We start from the raw sequence: 12,619 nt of genomic DNA on the forward strand, positions 1-12,619 counted from the left end.
TTGTGTTCCCCATTCGTTCCCCTGCCTCGTGTTCCCCATACGTTCCCCTGCCTTGTGTTCCCCATTCTTTCCCCTGCCTTGTGTTCCCCATTCGTTCTCCTGCCTTCTGTTCCCCATTTGTTCCCCTGCCTTATGTTTCCCATTTGTTCTTTTGCCTTGTGTTCCCCATTTGTTCCCCTGCCTTGTGTTCCCCATTCGTTCTTTTGCCTTGTGTTCCCCATTCGTTCCCCTGCCTTGTGTTCCCCATTCGTTCCCCTGCCTTGTGTCCCCATTCGTTCTTTTGCCTTGTGTTCCCCATTCGTTCCCCTGCCTTGTGTTCCCCATTCGTTCCCTTGCCTTGTGTTCCCCATACGTTCCCCTGCCTTGTGTTCCCCATTCGTTCCCTTGCCTTGTGTTCTCCATTCCTCCCCTGCCTTGCGGTCCCGACGTTCCCACGCCTCGAGCCTCGAGCGACGCTCTTTGACTCGGCAGCTAATGGCTTACGTAAACAGATCCTTCTACTGTGACAGGAAGTCACCCAAATGCTATGAACACGCACACACACACACACACACACTCGGATCCCCATGGTCAGTGTTAACTATCTGATCAGAGTCTCTGCTTTATTTCACCAACCTCCTGCTGCAGCAGTTACTGGCTCCTGTCATACCATGGAACATGAAATGCTGTGTAGTGAGTGATACAGTATACAGTATCTGGTCCTGTTTGACTTAGTTGGTTAAAACGCTACCAGAAAAGGTAGTTGGTTCAATTCCTGCAGGGATTACATCCGCAAATGAAAAAATATATGCACTTACTGTACTGTAATTTTCTTTGGATAAAAGCATTTGCTAAGTGACATGTTCTACTATATTCCAAAGTTACCCTATATGTACCAAACATTTTTGTATTAAATCTAAGCCGCATGGGCACACTTCTTTGTATCTAAGTGCTTATAGTGTCTTTTTGCTCTACGCAGGTACATTATAACTCTTTCTATAATGAAGTGGGTGGATACACAAGGCTCAGGACAGAGGATCTGGTGGACCGATATGGCCAGAGAGAGAGAGAGAGAGAGAGAGAACACCAGTTCAGCCAGTATGTGTAAATCAGGTACAAAACAACTTCTGTGCGGGTGACATCAATTCATTTTCTCAATGGAATATAAAGCTACTTTAGCTTACAGTACAACCGGTGTAAACATTTACCTTACTCATTATATATTTCTTTATCAATTCAGTGTCTTCCCCACTGTATTCCCTTCAGATCTGGGTTCAAATACAATTTGAAGTCTTTAAAATATATTTTTTTTTTTGGGGGGGGGGGGGGGGGTTGCTTTAGCCAGACTGGAGTGCCAGATGTTCCAAGACCTCGGGTAAGATCCATCAAACCCAGATACGATGTTTAAAATGATTTTGAATAGTATTTCAACCCAGGTCTATTCTTTGTGTGGGATGAGTGTTTCCAATGACTCTCTTCCAATTACTCTCTTCTCTTCCATATGAACAGTGAGATAATTTACCAACGAGGTGTCCACCAGTACTATGTTCATATTCCATCAGGAGGACTTTTTAATCCTAATGGATTTCATGTTATCTTAGACGATGCACTAACATAACATTTCATACGGGGGGGGGGGGGGGGGGGGGGCTGGATACACATTTCATCAGCATCATGTAACTGATCCATCACAGGAGGTGATGAGGGTGGAGGGACATTTATACAGTAGTAGAGAGGATTTCTCTCAGGGCTCTCTTATCATCTCTTCTTGTCTCTTATCGTCTCCTCTTGTCTCTTATCCTCTCTTCTTGTCTCTTATCATCTCTTCTTGTCGCTTATCGTCTCTTCTTGTCGCTTATTGTCTCTTCTTGTCGCTTATCGTCTCTTCTTGTCGCTTATCGTCTCCTCTTGACTCTTATCCTCTCTTCTTGTCTCTTATCATCTCTTCTTGTCGCTTATCCTCTCTTCTTGTCGCTTATCGTCTCTTCTTGTCGGTTATCGTCTCTTCTTGTCTCTTATCATCTCTTCCTGTCTCTTATCATCTCTTCTTGTCGCTTATCTTCTCTTCTTGTCGCTTATCATCTCTTCTTGTCTCTTATCATCTCTTCTTGTCGCTTATCATCTCTTCTTGTCTCTTATCATCTCTTCTTTTCGCTTATCGTCTCTTCTTGTCGCTTATCGTCTCTTCTTGTCGCTTATCCTCTCTTCTTGTCTCTTATCATCTCTTCTTGTCTCTTATCATCTCTTCTTGTCGCTTATCGTCATTTCTTGTCGCTTATCGTCTCTTCTTGTCGCTTATCCTCTCTTCTTGTCTCTTATCATCTCTTCTTGTCTCTTATCATCTCTTCTTGTCGCTTATCGTCTCTTCATGTCTCTTATCGTCTCTTTTCTTGTATTTTATTTCCTGTTATCTTTTCTTCTCTCTTTGTTGTGTAGTCTCTTCTCTTCCCTCCGTTCCTCTTCCCTGCTCTCCTCTCATCTTCCATTCTCTTCCCTCCTCTCCTCTCCTCTCCTCTCCTCTCCTCTCCTCTCCTCTCCTCTCCTCTCCTCTCCTCTCCTCTCCTCTTCCATTCTCTTCCCTCCTCTCCTCTCCTCATCCCTCCTCTTCCATCCTCTTCCCTCCTTTCCTCTTCCCTCCCCTCCTCTTCCCTCCTCTCCTCTCCTCCACCCGTCTCTCCTCTCCTTTCCTCCACCCGTCTCTCCTCTTCCCTCCTCCACTCGTCTCTCCTCTTCCCTCCTCTCCTCTTTCCTCCTCTCTTCCACTTTTCCCCCTCTCCTCTTCCCTCCTCTCCTCTCCTCTCTTCTGCTCTCCTCTGCTCTCCTCTCCTCTGCCCTTTCATCTCTTATCAACAAATATGGAGCAAGAGAGCCTCTGGAAACATGCCCAAACGCAGCTCGGGCCAAATGTCCAATCCTTGGAATGGGGCCAAGAAGTGCAACACCTGCCCCTCCCCCCTTTTCAACTTCCGTTCATGCAGTCTTCTTTAGTTCATTCACATACATTTTCAGGAGAGGAGAGATTAATCCATTTAGAGCGTGGATGATCCTTACTGCAGTACATGAATACAAATAACGATAAACCCTGTTGGAATAGTCAATGTAGTGGCGGGCCCAGCCCCCGAAGTGACTCTTTACATTGATGCAAGAATGAATTTCTGTTGTATTAGGAATTCTGCATTATCTCACCAACCTCTGACATCACTTTTATCAACACTCAATGTAAAAGGTTTTATTGGCTTCTTAGGAATTCAGCTTTCTTTGTGTTGCTCTCCAAATTTCCCATTCTCTCACACTTCTGTCATATAGAGGTGCAATTTGTCCTGTAGGTCTGATGATGTGATTGGAAGTTAACTCACTCTAAAAGTGTTTCATCTTCTGTCTTCTTTGTTCCTGACCTGCTCCGATGGGATACCCCACCTCTAATCATGTTTAGATGATTAATGCCTTAATATCATGTATGTGAATCCTTCATTTTATAAAGACATTCCATCTATTTGCTTTCAGTATCCCATGGTCAGATCGTTTTTTTGATAGTTTTTATCCTGTAACTCAAGAATAGTCCTGGTTGCAGATTGTAAAATCATCTTTATGGAATGCTCGTCGAACATCTCATTCCAAAAATAATGGGTATTAATTTGGAGTTGGTCCCCCCTTTGCTGCTATAACAGCCTCCACTCTTCTGGGAAGGCTTTCCACTAGATGTTGGAACATTGCTGCGGGGACTTGCTTCCATTCAGCCACAAGAGCATTAGTGAGGTCGGGCAATGATGTTGGGCGATTAGGCCTGGCTCGCAGTCAATGTTCCAATTCATCCCTAAGGTGTTCGATGGGGTTGAGGTCAGGGCTCTGTACAAGCCAGCCACGTTCTTCCACACCGACCTCGACCAACCATTTCTGTATGGACCTTGCTTGTTCATGTTGTAACAGGAAAGGGCCTTCCCCAAACTTGCCACAAAGCTGGAAGTACAGAATTCTCAATAATGTCATTGTATTCTGTAGCGTTAAGATTTCCCTTCACTGGAACTAAGGGGCCTAGCCCGAACCATGAAAATCAGCCCCAGACCATTATTCCTCCTCCACCAAGCTTTACAGTTGGCACTATGCGTTGGGGTGGGTAGCGTTCTCCTGGCATCCGCCAAACCCAAATTAGTCATTTGGACCGCCAGATGGTGAAACGTGATTCATCACTCCAGAGAACGTTTCCACTGGGCCCAATGGCGGCGAGCTTTACACCACTTCAACCGCCCTTGGCAATGGTCATGGTGATGTTAGGCTTGTGTGCGGCTGCTCGGCCCTAGAAACTATTTTCACCGTTCTTGTGCTGATGTTGCTTCCAGTTGCAGTTTGGAACTTGGTAGTGAGTGTTGCAACCAAAGACAGATGATTTTTACTCACTTCAGCACTCGGTGGTCCCATTCTGTGAGCTTGTGTGGCCTACCACTTCGTGGCTGAGCCATTGTTGCTCCTAGACGTTTCCCCTTCACAGCACTTACACTTGACCGGGGCAGCGCTAGCAGGGCAGAAATTTGACTAACTGACTTGTTGGAATGGTGGCATCCTATGGCTGTGCCACATTGAAAGTCACTAAGCTCTTCAATAAGGCCATTCACTGCCAATGTTTGTCGATGGAGATTGCATGGCTTTGTGCTCGATGTTATGCACCTCTCAGCAACAGGTGTGGCTGAAAAAGCAGAATCCACTAGTTCGAAGGGCTGTCCACAAACTTTTATATATATTGTGTATATTACCCAACTTCATCAATAGCAAATTACATCAAAGTTTATTTCCCTTAAAGATATCTCCTTTATAACTCAAATCCACAGTTCCACAGACATGATGTTCTACTCTGCTGGGGTTCTGGTGTGAAGTGGGCGGCGAGGGATTTAAATAGATCAGACACGCACGTACGTGCGTATGACTTGAGTGTTTGTGTGTGTGTGTGGTGCAGTATGCATGCTGCAGCAGTCAGATAAAAGTGGTTCTGTAGAAGCCTATGGTTCTGATGCTCAGGCAGATCTCTTGATGTGCAGCAAAACATGGATATGAAAGAAAGCACCCGCCGCTGAATTAGAATCAGTAGAATCAATAGAATCAGTAGAGTCAGTAGAATCAAAATAATCAGTAAAATCAATAGAATCAGTAGAATCAATAATCAGTAGAATCAATAGAATCAATAGAAGCAGTAGAAGCAGTAGAATAAATAGAATCAATAGAATAAGAAATCAGTAGAATCAATAGAATAAGAAATCAGTAGAATCAATAGAATCAGTAGAATCAGTAGAACCAATAGAATCAAAATAATCTGTAGAATCGTTAGAATCAGTAGAATCAATAGAATTCAGTAGAATCAATAGAATCGGTAGAATCAGTAGAATCAATAGAAACAATAGAATCAATAGAATCAGTCGAATCTGTAGAATCAGTAAAATCATAAGAATCAGCTGCAAAGTTATCTGATAAGTGCTGGCTGGGGAAAGTTTGATAAACACACACGAACACGAAGTAGGAACACACATTCAAACACATGCACATACGCACGCACGCATGCACGCAAACACACACACACAAACACACACATACATGAACACACACACACACACACACACACACACACACACAAACACACACATACATGAACACACACACACACACACGCACACATACACACAAGAAGGGGGAAATAAATGGTGGAAAATATCAAACAGAGTCTCAGGACTAAAAGATCAGCAGGCTGCAATATTAATGTTGATAAATTATTGAATACATTCTCTTCTGAACTCCTCTGAAGTTTGAGAAGGCACTGTTTTGAGTGTTTACCAAGGATACGTCCCAAACGGCACCCTATTTTCTTCATAGTGCACTACTTTTGACTAGGGCAAGTTTAGATTTTTCTCACACAACATGGCATGTGGATGTTCGATGGATGTGGCAGGGCTTGCAAGCCATCATGGATTACAAAAGAAAACCCGCAAGAGAGCTGCCCTGGGCCTACCAGACAAGCTAAATGCCTTGTGTGCTAGTTTCGAGGCAGGCAACACTGAACCATGCATGAGAGCACCAGCTGTTCCAGACGACTGTGTAATCTCGCTCTTGGTAGCTGATGTGAGTAAGACCTTTAAAACTTCTTAGGGCTGCAATGCCGTTAACAGGATGATATGACAATCGCCAGTGAAAGTGCAGGGCGCCAAATTCAAAACAACTGAAATCTCCTAATTAAAATTCCTCAAACAAACATGTATTTTATACCGTTTTAAAGGTAATCTTGTTGTTAATCCCACCACAGTGGCCGATTTCAAATAGGATTTACAGCGAAAGCACCACAAACGATTATGTTAGGTCACCACCAAGGCAAAGAAAAACACATTTTTCCAGCCAAAGAGAGGAGTCACAACAAGCACAAATAGAGATAAAATGAATCACTACCTTTGATGATCTTCATCAGATGACACTCATATGACTTCATGTTACACAATACATGTATGTTTTGTTTGATAAAGTTCATATTTATATAAAAAAATCTGAGTTTACATTGGCGTGTTACGTTCACTAGTTCCAAAAACATCCAGTGATTTTAGATAGCCACATCGATTCAACAGAAATACTCATCATAAATGTAAATGATAATATAAGTTATACACATGGAATTATAGATATACCTCTCCTGAATGCAACCGCTGTGTCCGATTAAAAAAAAAAAAAAAAGAAAAAAGCAAACCATGCAATAATCTGAGACGGCGATCAGAAAATAAATACAATTTTCCGCCATGTTGGAGTCAACAGAAACCATATTTCACATTATAAATATTCCCTTATCTTTGATGGTATTCATCAGAATGCACTCCCAGGAATCCTAGTTCCACAATAAATGCTTGATTTGTTCGATAATGTCCATTATTTATGTCCAAGTAGCTACTTTTGTTAGCGCGTTACGTACACATATCCAAACGCTCATGCAGGTCCCGCATAACGTCGGACAAAAACTTCAAAAAGTTATATTACAGGTCGAAGAAAAATTTCAAACTAAGTTAGGAATCAATCTTTAGGGTGTTGTTATCATAAATCTTCAATACATTTCCAACCGGAGAATTCCTTTGTGTCTAGAGAAGCAATGGAACGCAGGTCGATATCATGTGAAATGTGCGTGACAGGAAATGGCTCTCTGCCAGTAACCTGACTCATTCAGCTCTTATTCAGGCCCACAACACAGTAGAAGCCTCACTCAAGTTTCTAAAGACGGTTGACATCTAGTGGAAGCCCTAGGAAGTGCAACTTCATCCATTTCCCACTGTGAATTCAATAGGGCCTGGGTTGAAAATCGACCAACCTCAGATTTCTCACTTCCTGTTTGAATTTCTTCTCAGGTTTTTGCCTGCCATATGAGTTCTGTTAAACTCACAGACATCATTCAAACAGTTTTAGAAACTTCAGTGTGTTTCCTATCCAATATTAATCATAATATGCATTTATTAGCAACTGTGACTGAGGAGCAGGCTTTTTTACTCTGGGCACCTCTGGGCACTTTTCATCCAAGCTACTCAATACTGCCCCTGCAGCCATAAGAAGTTAAACAGGTTAACATTCTCAAGGCCGCGTACTCAGAACACGTACTCAGAACGTGTGCTGACAAGCTGGCAAGTGTCTTCACGGACATTTTCAACCTATCCCCGACCGTTGTTTCAAGGAGACCACCATAGTCCACTTGCCGAAGAATGCCAAGGTAACCTGCCTAAATTTGCATTGACCCCCCTTATTTGCAATGACTCTCTTGAACAGGCTCGATGTATACTCACGGGACTACACACTCACACATACTACAACCACACACTCACACATACAACACTGACACTCCAACTCCTACCCCATGCACATTGACTTGGTACCTCTCTTGTTATTGTTATTTTATTGTTACAAATGTTCTTTTATTTAGCACATAAGTAAGCATTTCACGAAAATGTTGTGAGATTATTTATTTTTGTTGATTAATTTGATTTGATTTGATTTAAATGCCTATCACCCCAAAGCACTCTATTGCCATGAAGTACTTTGAAAGGCTGGTCATGGCTCACGTCAACACCATCATCCCAGACACCCCGAACCCATTTCAATTTGCATCCACAGATGACTCAATCTCTATTGCACTCCACACTGCCCTCACCCACCTGGACAAGAGTAATACCTATGTAAGAATGCTGTTTGTTGACTACAGCATTCAACACCGTAGTCCCCTCCAAGTTCATCACCAAGCTCAGGACTCTGGGACTGAACAACTCCATCTGGAACTGGATCCTGGACTTCCTGACGGAACGTCCCTAGGCGATGAGGGTAGGCAGTAAAGCATTTTGCCAAGCTGACTATCAACACAGGGCTCCTCAGGGGTGTATGCTTAGTCCCCTACAGTACTCCCTGTTCACCCACGACTGTCTAGCCTCTCACGACTAATCAAGTTTGCTGACGACACAACGGTGGTAGGAATGATCACCGATGATGAATAGGCAGCCTATAGGGAGGAGGTCAGTGTGGTGCCTCCCCCCACTATTTTTTAAATAATTTTTGTCACATACATAGGATAGGTGCAGTAAAATGTGTCAGTTTTACAGGGCCAGCCATAGTGGTACAGTGTATCAGGAATAAACAAGGGTTAAGTGCCTTCATCAAGGGCACATTGACAGATTTTTTTTCATCTTGTCGGCTCGTGTATTCAAATCATCAAATTTTAGTTTACCGGCCAAACTCCCTAAGCGCTAGGCTACCTGCCACCCTTAAAAACAACCACTCCCTCAACGTCAGCAAGACAAAGAAGCTGATTGTGGACTACAGGGAACGGAGGGCCGAGCAAGCTCACATCCACATCAATGGAGCTGTAGTGGAGTGGGTCGAGAGCTTCAAGTTCCTCGTGTCCACATTACTAAGGAATTAACATGGTACACACCCATGCCTACTGTTTACTATCTACGTACTGTATCTACCTCAATTACCTTGTACACCTGCACATCGACTTGTACATAGGTTGTATATAAGTTCTCTTTACTCATTGTGTATATATTATTACTTGTATTCTTACGTATTTTACTCTTCTATTATTTATTTATTTTCATTCTATCTGCATTGTTAATTACTGTTAGTCCACACCTGCTGTTTGAAAAGCATGTGACAAATACAATTAGATTTAGATTTGTAGATACCTAACGGTACAAACTGCCTTTTTAATAGACTACCCCATCCCAGAGCATGTCAGGGCCGCTCTGAAAGGAGGAAGGACGGGACCAGAACAAAAGGAAGTGGCTCCCCCTCCGGGCAGGAAAGGGTTAAGCCTATTATAGAAGACCGATCAGGGGAGGGGGAACACTGCAATGCTCTGCAGTGGATAGAGAGGGGGGGGGGGGGGAGAAGGAGAGCGAGATAGAGAGAGAGGGGAGCAGAGAGAGAGAGGAGCAGAGAGAGAGAGGAGCAGAGAGAGATGGGAGCAGAGAGAGAGAGAGAGAGAGAGAGAGAGAGAGAGAGGGGGGGGGAGCAGAGAGAGAGAGGAGCAGAGAGAGAGAGAGAGAGAGAGAGAGAGAGAGAGAGAGAGGGGAGCAGAGATAGAGAGAGAGATAGAGAGGGGGGGAGAAGGAGAGAGAGATAGAGAGAGAGAGAGAGAGAGAGAGAGAGAGAGAGAGAGAGAGGGGGGGGACCAGTGCAGAGAGAAAGGAGCAGAGAGAGAGAGAGAGAGACCGACAGAGAGAGAGAGAGTGTAGCAGAGACAAGAGAGAGAGAGAGAGAGAGAGAGAGAGAGAGACAGACAGACAGACAGACAGACAGACAGACAGACAGACAGACAGACAGAGAGAGAGAGTGTAGCAGAGACAGAGAGAGAGAGTGTAGCAGAGACAGAGAGAGAGAGTGTAGCAGAGACAGAGAGAGAGAGCGAGAGAGAGAGGGAGAGAGAGAGAGAGAGAGAGAGAGTGTAGCAGAGACAGAGAGAGAGAGAGAGAGAGAGAGAGAGATACTAGGAGCACGTCTGTTTTTATTTCACTCCACACAGTGAGGCTGGAGAGAGCTCATGCCACAGAGTTGATGAGGTGGATAGCTGCTTGTTCACACCACACCGTGTGTGCAGAGACAAAGAGAGGATGAAGACAAGAGAGAGCACGGGAAAATAAAAGAGCAGGATTTTTTTCTGTGGTTATTTTTTTTCTCTGTTGTCAAGAGAGACAGACAGACACGGGACGAGAGGAAAAGCAGAAAACCCTTACTGCATGGGACACCGACCTCGTTCTAATCCTGGGTTTACTTCTGCCTGGAAGTGAGGAGAAGTAATTGGTTGGAATCTAAGAGCTCAGGTGCTTTGGAGCTTGTAGGATTTCTATTGTACTGGACCAAGACAACAGTACAGGATCAAGACAACAGTACTGGATCAAGACAACAGTACTGGATCAAGACAACAGTACAGGATCAAGACAACAGTACTGGATCAAGACAACAGTACTGGATCAAGACAACAGTACTGAACCAAGACAACAGTACTGGACCAAGACAACAGTATTGGATCAAGACGGGACAGTACGGGCAGTGGACCAGCTCATCAGCGTCTGTGTGTTTACTCAGCCTGGTGAGTAACCTTATGTTTCCGTTTTGATGGGACAGGGCACTAGTCAACGGTTCCATCTAAGGTGTGTTGCAGGAAAGTGTTTTTGATAGCTTGGGTAATTCGATACCAAATACCTCTCTAACACTAAGAAAATATTGGCAACTAGCAGGTGTTTTAATTGTGAATTACCTACACACATTATTGAATTACACACATAAATAAGAGTGTCCCACAGTAAGAGTCTCCCACTGTAAGAGTCTCCCACAGTAAGAGTCTCCCTCTGTAAGAGTCTCCCTCTGTAAGAGTGTCCCACAGCAAGAGTCTCCCTCTGTAAGAGTCTCCCACTGTAAGTCTCCCACAGTAAGCGTCTCCGACAGTAAGAGTCTCCCACTGTAAGAGTCTCCCACAGTAAGAGTCTCCCACAGTAAGAGTCTCCCACTGTAAGAGTCTCCCACAGTAAGAGTCTCCCACAGTAAGAGTCTCCCACAGAAAGAGTCTCCCACAGTAAGTCTCCCACAGTAACAGTCTCCCACAGTAACAGTCTCCCACAGAAAGAGTCTCCATCTGTAAGAGTTTCCCACTGTAAGAGTCTCCCACAGTAAGTCTCCCACTGTAAGAGTCTCCCACATTAAGAGTCTTCCACAGTAAGAGTCTCCCACTGTAAGAGTCTCCCACAGTAAAAGTCTCCCACTGTAAGAGTCTCCCACAGTAAGAGTCTCCCACAGTAAGAGTCTCCCACAGTAAGAGTCTCCCAAAGAAAGAATCTCCCACAGTAAGAGTCTCCCAAAGAAAGAATCTCCCACAGAAAGAGTCACCCGTTTCTAAAATGTTTTTAGCATGTAGTTGACAGTTTATTCACTCTCAAACGCTCTACAATTTCTAAAAGATCCAATATGTTTTTGAATTTCTATGTGGGGTTTTTTGGAAGTGTGTTTGCATACTGCACTGTGTTTGCATACTGCACTGTGTTTGCATACTGCACTGTGTTTGGCCGTTGGTAGTCCTACCGCTCTTTCAATATTGACACAAGACAGTATTTCAAATGTTGGACACCATCAAAACACTGCAGGATCAATACACTACACTGCAGGATCAATACACTACAGTGCAGGATCAATACACTACACTGCAGGATCAATACACTACACTGCAGCATCAATACACTACACTGCAGGATCAATACACTACACTGCAGGATCAATACACTACACTGCAGCATCAATACACTACACTGCAGCATCAATACACTACACTGCAGGATCAATACACTACACTGCAGGATCAATACACTACACTGCAGGATCAATACACTACACTGCAGGATCAATACACTACACTTCTATCTTTACTGAAGCAGTTATCTATAATGTTTTACTTGTCTAATATCTACTAATAGTCGTGACCGAAAATATTGGCACCCTTTCTTCAAGTAACTCACAATTTTCCCTAAAAGTAAGTTGAAATTGGCTAAAGTATTTGGTGTCCGCAATTCTTTATTTTACTGTTAACACTACAGAACCTTTGTTTTTGATTCAGAACTTAATATACAAATTTAAGTCAGAAAATAAACAGGAATGGCATTGACGAAGTGATTGACACCCTACACTTAATATTTGGTAGCACGGCCGTTAGTCAAAATTACTGCAATCAAGCACTTCCTTTAACCATTCCTGCACCTCTGTACTGGCAGTTTAGACGCACTCCTCTCGGTCAAACTGCTCCAGTTCTCCCAGATTAGAAGGGTGCCTTCTCCTAACTGCTGTTTCCAGATCTCTCCAAAAGTTTTCAATGAGATTTAGATCTGGACTCAATGCTGACCACTTCAGAACAGTCCAGCGTTTTGTCTTGAACCCTTCCTGGGTGCTTTTTGAAGTGTGTTTGGGGTCATTGTCCTGCTGGAAGATCCATGACCTTCGACGGAGACCCAGCTTTTTGAAGTCTGTTTGGGGTCATTGTCCTGCTGGAAGATCCATGACCTTCGACGGAGACCCAGCTTTCTGAAGTGTGTTTGGGGTCATTATCCTGCTGGAAGACGCACGACCTTCGACGGAGACCCAGCTTTCTGAAGTGTGT

The 12,619-nt window shown here is 43.8% G+C and overlaps 1 protein-coding gene across 1 annotated transcript in view; it reads left to right on the top strand.

Moving 5' to 3' along the window:
- Positions 1-10,033: 10,033 nt before the first annotated feature.
- Positions 10,034-12,619, top strand: part of LOC139376052 (G-protein coupled receptor 22-like) — an 18,911-nt gene continuing 16,325 nt past the window's right edge. Inside the window, exon 1 of the mRNA XM_071118192.1 lies at positions 10,034-10,567. The gene's annotated coding sequence lies outside the window, so the exon portion shown is untranslated. The remainder of the gene's footprint in view (positions 10,568-12,619) is intronic.

Source organism: Oncorhynchus clarkii, chromosome 2 (assembly GCF_045791955.1).
Source record: "Oncorhynchus clarkii lewisi isolate Uvic-CL-2024 chromosome 2, UVic_Ocla_1.0, whole genome shotgun sequence".
NCBI lineage: Eukaryota > Metazoa > Chordata > Actinopteri > Salmoniformes > Salmonidae > Oncorhynchus > Oncorhynchus clarkii.